Source organism: Rhipicephalus microplus, unplaced genomic scaffold (genome assembly GCF_043290135.1).
Source record: "Rhipicephalus microplus isolate Deutch F79 unplaced genomic scaffold, USDA_Rmic scaffold_12, whole genome shotgun sequence".
Classification (NCBI taxonomy): Eukaryota; Metazoa; Arthropoda; class Arachnida; order Ixodida; family Ixodidae; genus Rhipicephalus; species Rhipicephalus microplus.
The window spans coordinates 1,012,828-1,030,644 of record NW_027464585.1 but is presented as its reverse complement, the minus strand read 5'-3'; positions in this window follow the sequence as shown (position 1 = coordinate 1,030,644).

Here is a 17,817-nt window from a genome sequence, read left to right as displayed (position 1 = left end):
ACTAAAAACTCAATAACTAGAAACCCCACAGCTTGAGACTCCGCAACGTGAAACTCCACAACTAGATACTCCGCAACTAGAAACTCCACAACAAGGGACTCCACAACTAGAAACTCCAAAACTACAAACTCCACAACTCGAAACTCCAATACTAGATACTCCACAACTGGAAACTCGACAACTAGAAACTCCACAACTAGAGACTCCACAACTTGAAACTCCACAACTAGAAACTCTGCAACTAGAAACTCAATAACTAGAGACTCCGCAACTACAAGCCATACAAATAGAGACTCGGCTACAAGAAATTTCATGTCTAGAAAGTCCACAAATATAACTCCACAACTGGAAACTCGAAACTAGAAACTCCACAACTAGAAACTCCACAACTAGAGACTCCGCAACTAGAAACTCCACAATCAGAGACTCTGAAACTAGAAACTCCGCAGATAGATACTCCACAAATAGAAAAGCCGCAACTAGAAACTCCGCAGCTAGAAACCACACAACTAGAGACTGCACAACTAGAAACTCCACAACTAGAAACTCCACAACTAGAAACTCCACAACCAGAGACTCCGCAACTTCACAACTAGAAACTCCACAACTGGAAACTCCACAACTAGATACTCTGCAACTAGAAACTCCACAACTAGAGACTCCACAACTTGAAACTCCACAACTTTAAACTCCAGAACTTGAGACTCCACAACTAGAAACTCCACAACTTGAAACTCCACAGCTTGAGACTCCGCAACTAGAAACTCCACAACTAGGGACTCCACAACTGGAAACTCCACTACTAGATACTTGACAACTGGAAACTCGGCAACTAGAAACTCCACAACTAGAGACTCCACAACTTGAAGCTCCACAACTAGAGACTCTGCAACTAGAAACTCCACAACTCGAAACTCCACAGCTGGAAACTCCACAACTAGACACTCCACAACAAAAAATTCTTCAACTAGAAACTCCTAAACTAGAGACTCCACAACTAGAGAATCTACAACTAGAGACTTCAAATTTGAAACTCAAGAACTACTAACTCCCCAACTAAAAACTCAACAACTAGAAACTCCCCAGCTTGAGACTCCGCAACTTGAAACTCCAACACTAGAAACTCTGCAACTAGAAACTCCACAACTTGGGACTCCACAACTAGAAACTCCACAACTAGAAACTCCACAACTCGAAACTCTACTACTAGATACTCCAAAACTGGAAACTCGACAACTAGAAACTCCACATCTAGAGACTCCACAACTTGAAACTCCACAACTAGAGACTCTGCAACTAGAATCTCAACAACTAGAGACTCCGCAACTCAACAACTAGAAACTCCACAACTGGAAAATCCACAACTAGATACTCCACAACTAGAAAATCTACAACTAGAAACTCCACAAGTTTAAACTCCACAACTTGAGACTCCACAACTAGAAACTCCACAACTAGAAACTCCACAACTGGAAACTCCCCAACTAGAAACTCCGCAACAGGAGACTCTACTACTAGAAACTCCAAAACTAGAAACTCCACAACCAGAAACTCCACAACTAGAAACTCTGCAACTAGAAACTCCGCAACTAGAGACTCCAAATCTAGAAACTTCACAACTAGAAACTCCACAACTTCAAACTCCACAAATACAGACTCGGCAACTAGAAATTCATTATCTAGAAACTCCACAACTAGAAACTGCAAAACTAGAAACTCAACAACTAGAAACTCAACAACTAGAAACTCCACAACTAAAAACTCAACAACTGGAAACTCCACAACTTGAGACTCCGCAACTTGAAACTCCACAACAATAAACTCTGCTATTAAAAACTCCGCAACTAGAAACGCCACAACATGATACTCCAAAAATGAAAACTCCACAACTAGATACTCCACAAATGGAAACTCCACAACTAGATACTCCACAACTGGAAACTCCACAACTAGAAACTCCACAACTAGAAACTCCACAACTAGAAACTCCACAACTAGAAAGTCCTCAATTAGAAACTCTGCAACTAGAGACTCCAAAACTAGAAACGCCACAACTAGAAACTCCACAACTACAAACTCCACAAATAGAGACTCAGCTACAAGAAATTTCATGTCTAAAAAGTCCGCCACTAAAAACTCCACAACTGGAAACTCCACAACTAGAAACTCCACAACTAGAAACTCCACAACTAGAGATTCCGCAACTAGAAACTCCACAACCAGAGACTCCGCAACTAGAAACTCCGCAGCTAGAAACTCCACAAATAGAAACTCCGCAACTAGAAACTCCGCCGCTAGAAACTACACAACTAGAGACTCCACAATTAGAAACTCCACAACTAAAAATTCCACAACTAGAAACTCCACAACTTGAAACCTCACAACCTTAAATTACGCAACTAGAAAATCCACAGCTAGAGATTCCACAACTAGAAACTCCACAACTAGAGAATCTACAACTAGAGACTTCAAACTAGAAATTCAACAACTGGAAACTCCACAACTAAAAACTCAACAACTAGAAACTCCACAGCTTGAGACTCCGCAACGTGAAACTCCACAACTAGAGACTCCGCAACTAGAAACTCCACAACTAGGGACTCCACAACTAGAAACTCCACAACTACAAACTACACAACTCGAAACTCCAATACTAGATACTCCACAACTGGAAACTCGACAACTAGAAACTCCACATCTAGAGAGTCCACAACTTGAAACTCCACAACTAGAGACTCTGCAACTAGAAACTCAACAACTAGAGACTCCGCAACTACAAGCTCCACAAATAGAGACTCGGCTACAAGAAATTTCATGTCTAGAAAGTCCACAAATATAACTCCACAACTGGAAACTCCACAACTAGAAACTCCACAACTAGAAACTCCACAACTAGAGACTCCGCAACTAGAAACTCCGCAATCAGAGACTCTGCAACTAGAAACTCCACAGCTAGATACTCCACAAATAGAAACTCCGCAACTAGAAACTCCGCAGCTAGAAACCACACAACTAGAGACTCCACAACTAGAAACTCCACAACTAGAAACTCCACAACTAGAAACTCCACAACTTGAAACCTCACGACCTTAAGTTACGCAACTAGAAAATCCACAGCTAGAGATTCCGACTCTAGAAACTCCACAACTAGAAACTCCCCAACTCAAAATTTCACAACTAGAAACTCAACAACTAGAGACTCCACAACTCGAAACTCCACAACTAGACACTCCACAACTAAAAACTCCACAACCAGAGACTCCGCAACTTCACAACTAGAAACTCTACAACTGGAAACTCCACAACTAGATACTCTGCAACTAGAAACTCCACAACTAGAGACTCCACAACTTGAAACTCCACAACTTTAAACTCCACAACTTGAGACTCCACAACTAGAAACTCCACAACTTGAAACTCCACAGCTTGAGACTCCGCAACTAGAAACTCCACAACTAGGGACTCCACAACTGGAAACTCCACTACTAGATACTTCACAACTGGAAACTCGGCAACTAGAAACTCCACAACTAGAGACTCCACAACTGGAAACCCTACAACTAGACACTCCACAACAAAAAACTCTTCAACTAGAAACTCCTAAACTAGAGACTCCACAACTAGAGAATCTACAACTAGAGACTTCAAACTTGAAACCCAACAACTAGAAATTCCCCAACTAAAAACTCAACAACTAGAAACTCCCCAGCTTGAGACTCCGCAACTTGAAACTCCAACACTAGAAACTCCGCAACTAGAAACTCCACAACTAGGGACTCCACAACTAGAAACTCCACAACTAGAAACTCCAAAACTCAAAACTCTACTACTAGATACTCCACAACTGGAAACTCGAAAAACTAGAAACTCCACAACTAGAGACTCCACAACTCGAAACTCCACAACTAGAAACTCCACAACTTCAAACTCCACAAATACAGACTCGGCAACTAGAAATTCATTATCTAGAAACTCCACAACTAGAAACTGCAATACTAGAGACTTCACAACTAGAAACTCAACAACTAGAAACTCCACAACTAAGAACTCCACAACTGTAAACTCCATCACTTGAGACTCCGCAACTTGAAACTTCACAACTAGAAACTCCACAATTAAAAACTCCGCAACTAGAAACTCCGCAACTAGAAACTCCACAACCTAAAACTCCACGACTAGATACTCCACAACTGGAAACTCCACAACTAGATACTTCACAACTGGAAACTACACTACTAGATACTCCACAACTGGAAACTCCACAACTAGAAACTCCACAACTAGAAACTCCGCAACTAGAAAATCCACAACCAGAGACTCCGCAACTCCACATCTAATAATTCCACAACTGGAAACTCCACAACTAGATACTCTGCAACTAGAAACTCCACAACTAGAGACTCCACAACTTGAAACTCCACAACATTAGACTCCACAACTTGAGACTCCACAACTAGAAACTCCACAACTTGAAACTCCACAACTAGAAACTCCACAACCAGAAACTCCACAACTAGAAACTCCACAACTAGAAACTCCACAACCAAAAACTCTGCAACTAGTGACTCCACAACTAGAAACTCAACAACTAGAAACTCCACAACTACAAGCTCCACAATTAGAGACTCGGCTACAAGAAATTTTATGTCTAGAAAGTCCACAACTATAACTCCACAACTGGAAACTCCACAACTAGAAACTCCACAACTAGAAATTCCACAACTAGAAACTCCACATCTAGAGACTCCACTACTTGAAACTCCACAACTAGAGACTCTGCAACTAGAAACTCCACAACTGGAAACTCCTCAACTAGAAACTCCGCAACTAGAAACTCCGCAACAGGAGACTCTACTACTAGAAACTCCAAAACTAGAAACTCCACAACTAGAAACTCCACAACTAGAAACTTCACAACTAGAAACTCCGCAACTAGAGACTCCACAACTAGAAACTCCACAACTTGAAACTCCACAACTAGAAACTCCACAACCAGAAACTCCACAACTAGAAACTCCACAACTAGAAACTCCACAACCAGAAACTCTGCCACTAGTGACTCCACAACTAGAAACTCAACAACTAGAAACTCCACAACTACAAGCTCCACAATTAGAGACTCGGCTACAAGAAATTTTATGTCTAAAAAGTTCACAACTATACCTCCACAACTGGAAACTCCACAACTAGAAACTCCACAGCTAGAAATTCCACAACTAGAAACTCCACATCTAGAGACTCCACAACTTGAGACTCCACAACTAGAAACTCCACAACTAGAAACTCCCCAACTGGAAACTCCCAAACTAGAAACTCCGCAACTAGAAACTCCGCAACAGGAGACTCTACTACTAGAAACTCCAAAACTAGAAACTCCACAACTAGAAACTCCACAACTAGAAACATCACAACTAGAAACTCCGCAACTAGAGACTCCACAACTAGAGACTCCACAACTAGAAACTCTACAACTTGAAACTCCTCAACTAGAAACTCCACAACCAGAAACTCAACAACTAGAAACTCTGCAACTAGAAACTCCGCAACTAGAGACTCCACAACTAGAAACTTCACAACTAGAAACTCCACAACTTCAAACTCCACAAATACAGACTCGGCAACTAGAAATTCATTATCTAGAAACTACACAGCTAGAAACTGCAAAACCAGAAACTCAACAACTAGAAACTCAACAACTAGAAACTCCACAACTAAAAACTCCACAACTGGAAACTCCACAACTTGAGACTCCGCAACTTGAAACTCCACAACAATAAACCCCGCTATTGAAAACTCCGCAACTAGAAACTCCACAACTTCAAACTCCACAACATGATACTCCAAAAATGGAAACTCCACAACTAGATACTCCACAACTGGAAACTCCACAACTAGAAACTCCACAACTAGAAACTCCACAACTAGAAACTCCACAACTAGAAACTTCACAATTAGAAACTCTGCAACTAGAGACTCCACAACTAGAAACGCCACAACTGGAAACTCCACAAATAGAAACTCCGCAACTAGAAACTTCGCAGCTAGAAACTACACAACTAGAGACTCCACAACTACAAGCTCCACAATTAGAGACTCGGCTACAAGAAACTTTATGTCTAGAAAGTCCACAACTGTAACTCCACAACTGGAAACTCCACAACTAGAAACTCCACAACTAGAAATTCCACAACTAGAAAGTCCACATCTAGAGACTCCACAACTTGAAACTCCACAACTAGAGACTCTGCAACTAGAAACTCCACAACTGGAAACTCCTCAACTAGAAACTCCGCAACTAGAAACTCCGCAACAGGAGACTCTACTACTAGAAACTCCAAAACTAGAAACTCCACAACTAGAAACTTCACAACTAGAAGCTCCGCAACTAGAGACTCCACAACTAGAGACTCCACAACTAGAAACTCTGCAACTAGAAACTCCGCAACTAGAGACTCCACAACTAGAAACTTCACAACTAGAAACTCCACAACTTCAAACTCCACAAATACAGACTTGGCAACTTGAAATTCATTATCTAGAAACTCCACAGCTAGAAACTGCAAAACTAGAAACTCAACAACTAGAAACTCAACAACTAGAAACTCCCAACTAAAAACTCCACAACTGGAAACTCCACAACTTGAGACTCCGCAACTTGAAACTCCACAACAATAAACTCTGCTATTAAAAACTCCGCAACTAGAAACGCCACAACATGATACTCCAAAAATGAAAACTCCACAACTAGATACTTCACAAATGGAAACTCCACAACTAGATACTCCACAACTGGAAACTCCACAACTAGAAACTCCACAACTAGAAACTCCACAACTAGAAACTCCACAACTAGAAAGTCCACAATTAGAAACTCTGCAACTAGAGACTCCAAAACTAGAAACGCCACAACTAGAAACTCCACAACTACAAACTCCACAAATAGAGACTCAGCTACAAGAAATTTCATGTCTAAAAAGTCCGCCACTAAAAACTCCACAACTGGAAACTCCACAACTAGAAACTCCACAACTAGAAACTCCACAACTAGAGATTCCGCAACTAGAAACTCCACAACCAGAGACTCCGCAACTAGAAACTCCGCAGCTAGAAACTCCACAAATAGAAACTCCGCAACTAGAAACGCCGCCGCTAGAAACTACACAACTAGACTCCACAATTAGAAACTCCACAACTAAAAATTCCACAACTAGAAACTCCACAACTTGAAACCTCACAACCTTAAATTACGCAACTAGAAAATCCACAGCTAGAGATTCCACAACTAGAAACTCCACAACTAGAGAATCTACAACTAGAGACTTCAAACTAGAAATTCAACAACTGGAAACTCCACAACTAAAAACTCAACAACTAGAAACTCCACAGCTTGAGACTCCGCAACGTGAAACTCCACAACTAGAGACTCCGCAACTAGAAACTCCACAACTAGGGACTCCACAACTAGAAACTCCACAACTACAAACTACACAACTCGAAACTCCAATACTAGATACTCCACAACTGGAAACTCGACAACTAGAAACTCCACATCTAGAGAGTCCACAACTTGAAACTCCACAACTAGAGACTCTGCAACTAGAAACTCAACAACTAGAGACTCCGCAACTACAAGCTCCACAAATAGAGACTCGGCTACAAGAAATTTCATGTCTAGAAAGTCCACAAATATAACTCCACAACTGGAAACTCCACAACTAGAAACTCCACAACTAGAAACTCCACAACTAGAGACTCCGCAACTAGAAACTCCGCAATCAGAGACTCTGCAACTAGAAACTCCACAGCTAGATACTCCACAAATAGAAACTCCGCAACTAGAAACTCGGCAGCTAGAAACCACACAACTAGAGACTCCACAACTAGAAACTCCACAACTAGAAACTCCACAACTAGAAACTCCACAACTTGAAACCTCACGACCTTAAGTTACGCAACTAGAAAATCCACAGCTAGAGATTCCGACTCTAGAAACTCCACAACTAGAAACTCCCCAACTCAAAATTTCACAACTAGAAACTCAACAACTAGAGACTCCACAACTCGAAACTCCACAACTAGACACTCCACAACTAAAAACTCCACAACCAGAGACTCCGCAACTTCACAACTAGAAACTCTACAACTGGAAACTCCACAACTAGATACTCTGCAACTAGAAACTCCACAACTAGAGACTCCACAACTTGAAACTCCACAACTTTAAACTCCACAACTTGAGACTCCACAACTAGAAACTCCACAACTTGAAACTCCACAGCTTGAGACTCCGCAACTAGAAACTCCACAACTAGGGACTCCACAACTGGAAACTCCACTACTAGATACTTCACAACTGGAAACTCGGCAACTAGAAACTCCACAACTAGAGACTCCACAACTGGAAACCCTACAACTAGACACTCCACAACAAAAAACTCTTCAACTAGAAACTCCTAAACTAGAGACTCCACAACTAGAGAATCTACAACTAGAGACTTCAAACTTGAAACCCAACAACTAGAAATTCCCCAACTAAAAACTCAACAACTAGAAACTCCCCAGCTTGAGACTCCGCAACTTGAAACTCCAACACTAGAAACTCCGCAACTAGAAACTCCACAACTAGGGACTCCACAACTAGAAACTCCACAACTAGAAACTCCAAAACTCAAAACTCTACTACTAGATACTCCACAACTGGAAACTCGAAAAACTAGAAACTCCACAACTAGAGACTCCACAACTCGAAACTCCACAACTAGAAACTCCACAACTTCAAACTCCACAAATACAGACTCGGCAACTAGAAATTCATTATCTAGAAACTCCACAACTAGAAACTGCAATACTAGAGACTTCACAACTAGAAACTCAACAACTAGAAACTCCACAACTAAGAACTCCACAACTGGAAACTCCATCACTTGAGACTCCGCAACTTGAAACTTCACAACTAGAAACTCCACAATTAAAAACTCCGCAACTAGAAACTCCGCAACTAGAAACTCCACAACCTAAAACTCCACAACTAGATACTCCACAACTGGAAACTCCACAACTAGATACTTCACAACTGGAAACTACACTACTAGATACTCCACAACTGGAAACTCCACAACTAGAAACTCCACAACTAGAAACTCCGCAACTAGAAAATCCACAACCAGAGACTCCGCAACTCCACATCTAATAATTCCACAACTGGAAACTCCACAACTAGATACTCTGCAACTAGAAACTCCACAACTAGAGACTCCACAACTTGAAACTCCACAACATTAGACTCCACAACTTGAGACTCCACAACTAGAAACTCCACAACTTGAAACTCCACAACTAGAAACTCCACAACCAGAAACTCCACAACTAGAAACTCCACAACTAGAAACTCCACAACCAAAAACTCTGCAACTAGTGACTCCACAACTAGAAACTCAACAACTAGAAACTCCACAACTACAAGCTCCACAATTAGAGACTCGGCTACAAGAAATTTTATGTCTAGAAAGTCCACAACTATAACTCCACAACTGGAAACTCCACAACTAGAAACTCCACAACTAGAAATTCCACAACTAGAAACTCCACATCTAGAGACTCCACTACTTGAAACTCCACAACTAGAGACTCTGCAACTAGAAACTCCACAACTGGAAACTCCTCAACTAGAAACTCCGCAACTAGAAACTCCGCAACAGGAGACACTACTACTAGAAACTCCAAAACTAGAAACTCCACAACTAGAAACTCCACAACTAGAAAAATCACAACTAGAAACTCCGCAACTAGAGACTCCACAACTAGAAACTCCACAACTTGAAACTCCACAACTAGAAACTCCACAACCAGAAACTCCACAACTAGAAACTCCACAACTAGAAACTCCACAACCAGAAACTCTGCCACTAGTGACTCCACAACTAGAAACTCAACAACTAGAAACTCCACAACTACAAGCTCCACAATTAGAGACTCGGCTACAAGAAATTTTATGTCTAGAAAGTTCACAACTATACCTCCACAACTGGAAACTCCACAACTAGAAACTCCACAGCTAGAAATTCCACAACTAGAAACTCCACATCTAGAGACTCCACAACTTGAGACTCCACAACTAGAAACTCCACAACTAGAAACTCCCCAACTGGAAACTCCCAAACTAGAAACTCCGCAACTAGAAACTCCGCAACAGGAGACTCTACTACTAGAAACTCCAAAACTAGAAACTCCACAACTAGAAACTCCACAACTAGAAACATCACAACTAGAAACTCCGCAACTAGAGACTCCACAACTAGAGACTCCACAACTAGAAACTCTACAACTTGAAACTCCTCAACTAGAAACTCCACAACCAGAAACTCAACAACTAGAAACTCTGCAACTAGAAACTCCGCAACTAGAGACTCCACAACTAGAAACTTCACAACTAGAAACTCCACAACTTCAAACTCCACAAATACAGACTCGGCAACTAGAAATTCATTATCTAGAAACTACACAGCTAGAAACTGTAAAACCAGAAACTCAACAACTAGAAACTCAACAACTAGAAACTCCACAACTAAAAACTCCACAACTGGAAACTCCACAACTTGAGACTCCGCAACTTGAAACTCCACAACAATAAACCCCGCTATTGAAAACTCCGCAACTAGAAACTCCACAACTTCAAACTCCACAACATGATACTCCAAAAATGGAAACTCCACAACTAGATACTCCACAACTGGAAACTCCACAACTAGAAACTCCACAACTAGAAACTCCACAACTAGAAACTCCACAACTAGAAACTTCACAATTAGAAACTCTGCAACTAGAGACTCCACAACTAGAAACGCCACAACTGGAAACTCCACAAATAGAAACTCCGCAACTAGAAACTTCGCAGCTAGAAACTACACAACTAGAGACTCCACAACTACAAGCTCCACAATTAGAGACTCGGCTACAAGAAACTTTATGTCTAGAAAGTCCACAACTGTAACTCCACAACTGGAAACTCCACAACTAGAAACTCCACAACTAGAAATTCCACAACTAGAAAGTCCACATCTAGAGACTCCACAACTTGAAACTCCACAACTAGAGACTCTGCAACTAGAAACTCCACAACTGGAAACTCCTCAACTAGAAACTCCGCAACTAGAAACTCCGCAACAGGAGACTCTACTACTAGAAACTCCAAAACTAGAAACTCCACAACTAGAAACTTCACAACTAGAAGCTCCGCAACTAGAGACTCCACAACTAGAGACTCCACAACTAGAAACTCTGCAACTAGAAACTCCGCAACTAGAGACTCCACAACTAGAAACTTCACAACTAGAAACTCCACAACTTCAAACTCCACAAATACAGACTTGGCAACTTGAAATTCATTATCTAGAAACTCCACAGCTAGAAACTGCAAAACTAGAAACTCAACAACTAGAAACTCAACAACTAGAAACTCCCAACTAAAAACTCCACAACTGGAAACTCCACAACTTGAGACTCCGCAACTTGAAACTCCACAACAATAAACTCTGCTATTAAAAACTCCGCAACTAGAAACGCCACAACATGATACTCCAAAAATGAAAACTCCACAACTAGATACTTCACAAATGGAAACTCCACAACTAGATACTCCACAACTGGAAACTCCACAACTAGAAACTCCACAACTAGAAACTCCACAACTAGAAACTCCACAACTAGAAAGTCCACAATTAGAAACTCTGCAACTAGAGACTCCAAAACTAGAAACGCCACAACTAGAAACTCCACAACTACAAACTCCACAAATAGAGACTCAGCTACAAGAAATTTCATGTCTAAAAAGTCCGCCACTAAAAACTCCACAACTGGAAACTCCACAACTAGAAACTCCACAACTAGAAACTCCACAACTAGAGATTCCGCAACTAGAAACTCCACAACCAGAGACTCCGCAACTAGAAACTCCGCAGCTAGAAACTCCACAAATAGAAACTCCGCAACTAGAAACTCCGCCGCTAGAAACTACACAACTAGACTCCACAATTAGAAACTCCACAACTAAAAATTCCACAACTAGAAACTCCACAACTTGAAACCTCACAACCTTAAATTACGCAACTAGAAAATCCACAGCTAGAGATTCCACAACTAGAAACTCCACAACTAGAGAATCTACAACTAGAGACTTCAAACTAGAAATTCAACAACTGGAAACTCCACAACTAAAAACTCAACAACTAGAAACTCCACAGCTTGAGACTCCGCAACGTGAAACTCCACAACTAGAGACTCCGCAACTAGAAACTCCACAACTAGGGACTCCACAACTAGAAACTCCACAACTACAAACTACACAACTCGAAACTCCAATACTAGATACTCCACAACTGGAAACTCGACAACTAGAAACTCCACATCTAGAGAGTCCACAACTTGAAACTCCACAACTAGAGACTCTGCAACTAGAAACTCAACAACTAGAGACTCCGCAACTACAAGCTCCACAAATAGAGACTCGGCTACAAGAAATTTCATGTCTAGAAAGTCCACAAATATAACTCCACAACTGGAAACTCCACAACTAGAAACTCCACAACTAGAAACTCCACAACTAGAGACTCCGCAACTAGAAACTCCGCAATCAGAGACTCTGCAACTAGAAACTCCACAGCTAGATACTCCACAAATAGAAACTCCGCAACTAGAAACTCGGCAGCTAGAAACCACACAACTAGAGACTCCACAACTAGAAACTCCACAACTAGAAACTCCACAACTAGAAACTCCACAACTTGAAACCTCACGACCTTAAGTTACGCAACTAGAAAATCCACAGCTAGAGATTCCGACTCTAGAAACTCCACAACTAGAAACTCCCCAACTCAAAATTTCACAACTAGAAACTCAACAACTAGAGACTCCACAACTCGAAACTCCACAACTAGACACTCCACAACTAAAAACTCCACAACCAGAGACTCCGCAACTTCACAACTAGAAACTCTACAACTGGAAACTCCACAACTAGATACTCTGCAACTAGAAACTCCACAACTAGAGACTCCACAACTTGAAACTCCACAACTTTAAACTCCACAACTTGAGACTCCACAACTAGAAACTCCACAACTTGAAACTCCACAGCTTGAGACTCCGCAACTAGAAACTCCACAACTAGGGACTCCACAACTGGAAACTCCACTACTAGATACTTCACAACTGGAAACTCGGCAACTAGAAACTCCACAACTAGAGACTCCACAACTGGAAACCCTACAACTAGACACTCCACAACAAAAAACTCTTCAACTAGAAACTCCTAAACTAGAGACTCCACAACTAGAGAATCTACAACTAGAGACTTCAAACTTGAAACCCAACAACTAGAAATTCCCCAACTAAAAACTCAACAACTAGAAACTCCCCAGCTTGAGACTCCGCAACTTGAAACTCCAACACTAGAAACTCCGCAACTAGAAACTCCACAACTAGGGACTCCACAACTAGAAACTCCCCAACTAGAAACTCCAAAACTCAAAACTCTACTACTAGATACTCCACAACTGGAAACTCGAAAAACTAGAAACTCCACAACTAGAGACTCCACAACTCGAAACTCCACAACTAGAAACTCCACAACTTCAAACTCCACAAATACAGACTCGGCAACTAGAAATTCATTATCTAGAAACTCCACAACTAGAAACTGCAATACTAGAGACTTCACAACTAGAAACTCAACAACTAGAAACTCCACAACTAAGAACTCCACAACTGGAAACTCCATCACTTGAGACTCCGCAACTTGAAACTTCACAACTAGAAACTCCACAATTAAAAACTCCGCAACTAGAAACTCCGCAACTAGAAACTCCACAACCTAAAACTCCACAACTAGATACTCCACAACTGGAAACTCCACAACTAGATACTTCACAACTGGAAACTACACTACTAGATACTCCACAACTGGAAACTCCACAACTAGAAACTCCACAACTAGAAACTCCGCAACTAGAAAATCCACAACCAGAGACTCCGCAACTCCACATCTAATAATTCCACAACTGGAAACTCCACAACTAGATACTCTGCAACTAGAAACTCCACAACTAGAGACTCCACAACTTGAAACTCCACAACATTAGACTCCACAACTTGAGACTCCACAACTAGAAACTCCACAACTTGAAACTCCACAACTAGAAACTCCACAACCAGAAACTCCACAACTAGAAACTCCACAACTAGAAACTCCACAACCAAAAACTCTGCAACTAGTGACTCCACAACTAGAAACTCAACAACTAGAAACTCCACAACTACAAGCTCCACAATTAGAGACTCGGCTACAAGAAATTTTATGTCTAGAAAGTCCACAACTATAACTCCACAACTGGAAACTCCACAACTAGAAACTCCACAACTAGAAATTCCACAACTAGAAACTCCACATCTAGAGACTCCACTACTTGAAACTCCACAACTAGAGACTCTGCAACTAGAAACTCCACAACTGGAAACTCCTCAACTAGAAACTCCGCAACTAGAAACTCCGCAACAGGAGACTCTACTACTAGAAACTCCAAAACTAGAAACTCCACAACTAGAAACTCCACAACTAGAAACTTCACAACTAGAAACTCCGCAACTAGAGACTCCACAACTAGAAACTCCACAACTTGAAACTCCACAACTAGAAACTCCACAACCAGAAACTCCACAACTAGAAACTCCACAACTAGAAACTCCACAACCAGAAACTCTGCCACTAGTGACTCCACAACTAGAAACTCAACAACTAGAAACTCCACAACTACAAGCTCCACAATTAGAGACTCGGCTACAAGAAATTTTATGTCTAGAAAGTTCACAACTATACCTCCACAACTGGAAACTCCACAACTAGAAACTCCAAAGCTAGAAATTCCACAACTAGAAACTCCACATCTAGAGACTCCACAACTTGAGACTCCACAACTAGAAACTCCACAACTAGAAACTCCCCAACTGGAAACTCCCAAACTAGAAACTCCGCAACTAGAAACTCCGCAACAGGAGACTCTACTACTAGAAACTCCAAAACTAGAAACTCCACAACTAGAAACTCCACAACTAGAAACATCACAACGAGAAACTCCGCAACTAGAGACTCCACAACTAGAGACTCCACAACTAGAAACTCTACAACTTGAAACTCCTCAACTAGAAACTCCACAACCAGAAACTCAACAACTAGAAACTCTGCAACTAGAAACTCCGCAACTAGAGACTCCACAACTAGAAACTTCACAACTAGAAACTCCACAACTTCAAACTCCACAAATACAGACTCGGCAACTAGAAATTCATTATCTAGAAACTACACAGCTAGAAACTGCAAAACTAGAAACTCAACAACTAGAAACTCAACAACTAGAAACTCCACAACTAAAAACTCCACAACTGGAAACTCCACAACTTGAGACTCCGCAACTTGAAACTCCACAACAATAAACCCCGCTATTGAAAACTCCGCAACTGGAAACTCCACAACTTCAAACTCCACAACATGATACTCCAAAAATGGAAACTCCACAACTAGATACTCCACAACTGGAAACTCCACAACTAGAAACTCCACAACTAGAAACTCCACAACTAGAAACTCCACAACTAGAAACTTCACAATTAGAAACTCTGCAACTAGAGACTCCACAACTAGAAACGCCACAACTGGAAACTCCACAAATAGAAACTCCGCAACTAGAAACTTCGCAGCTAGAAACTACACAACTAGAGACTCCACAACTACAAGCTCCACAATTAGAGACTCGGCTACAAGAAACTTTATGTCTAGAAAGTCCACAACTGTAACTCCACAACTGGAAACTCCACAACTAGAAACTCCACAACTAGAAATTCCACAACTAGAAAGTCCACATCTAGAGACTCCACAACTTGAAACTCCACAACTAGAGACTCTGCAACTAGAAACTCCACAACTGGAAACTCCTCAACTAGAAACTCCGCAACTAGAAACTCCGCAACAGGAGACTCTACTACTAGAAACTCCAAAACTAGAAACTCCACAACTAGAAACTTCACAACTAGAAGCTCCGCAACTAGAGACTCCACAACTAGAGACTCCACAACTAGAAACTCTGCAACTAGAAACTCCGCAACTAGAGACTCCACAACTAGAAACTTCACAACTAGAAACTCCACAACTTCAAACTCCACAAATACAGACTTGGCAACTTGAAATTCATTATCTAGAAACTCCACAGCTAGAAACTGCAAAACTAGAAACTCAACAACTAGAAACTCAACAACTAGAAACTCCCAACTAAAAACTCCACAACTGGAAACTCCACAACTTGAGACTCCGCAACTTGAAACTCCACAACAATAAACTCCGCTATTAAAAACTCCGCAACTAGAAACTCCACAACTTCAAACTCCACAACATGATCCCCAAAATTGGAAACTCCACAACTAGATACTTCACAAATGGAAACTCCACAAGTAGATACTCCAAAACTGGAAACTCCACAACTAGAAACTCCACAACTAGAAACTTCACAACTAGAAACTCCACAACTAGAAACTCCACAATTAGAAACTCTGCAACTAGAGACTCCACAACTAGAAACGCCACAACTAGAAACTCCACAACTACAAACTCCACAAAAAGAGACTCAGCTACAAGAAATTTCATGTCTAGAAAGTCCACCACTAAAAACTCCACAACTGGAAACTCCACAACTAGAAACTCCACAACTAGAAACTCCACAACTAGAGATTCCGCAACTACAAACTCCACAACCAGAGACTCCGCAACTTGAAACTCCGCAGCTAGAAACTCCACAAATAGAAACTCCGCAACTAGAAACTCCGCAGCTAGAAACTACACAACTAGAGACTCCAACACTAGAAACTCCCCAACTAAAAATTCCACAACTAGAAGCTCCACAACTTGAAACCTCACAACCTTAAATTACGCAACTAGAAAATCCACAGCTAGAGATTCCGCAACTAGAAACTCCACAACTAGAGAATCTACAACTAGAGACTTCAAACTAGAAACTCAACAACTAGAAACTCCCCAACTAAAAACTCAACAACTAGAAACTCCCCAGCTTGAGACTCCGCAACTTGAAACTCCAACACTAGAAACTCCGCAACTAGAAACTCCACAACTAGGGACTCCACAACTAGAAACTCCACAACTAGAAACTCCAAAACTCAAAACTCTACTACTACATACTCCACAACTGGAAACTCGAAAAACTAGAAACTCCACAACTAGAGACTCCACAACTCGAAACTCCACAACTAGAAACTCCACAACTAGAAACTCCAAAACTACAAACTCCACAACTCGAAACTCCAATACTAGATACTCCACAACTGGAGACTCGACAACTAGAAACTCCACAACTAGAGACTCCACAACTTGAAACTCCACAACTAGAGACTCTGCAACTAGAAACTCAACAACTAGAGACTCCGCAACTACAAGCTCCACAAATAGAGACTCGGCTAGAAGAAATTTCATGTCTAGAAAGTCCACAAATATAACTCCACAACTGGAAACTCGAAACTAGAAACTCCACAACTAGAAACTCCACAACTAGAGACTCCGCAACTAGAAACTCCACAATCAGAGACTCTGCAACTAGAAACTCCGCAGATAGATACTCCACAAATAGAAAAGCCGCAACTAGAAACTCCGCAGCTAGAAACCACACAACTAGAGACTGCACAACTAGAAACTCCACAACTAGAAACTCCACAACTAGAAACTCCACAACCAGAGACTCCGCAACTTCACAACTAGATACTTCA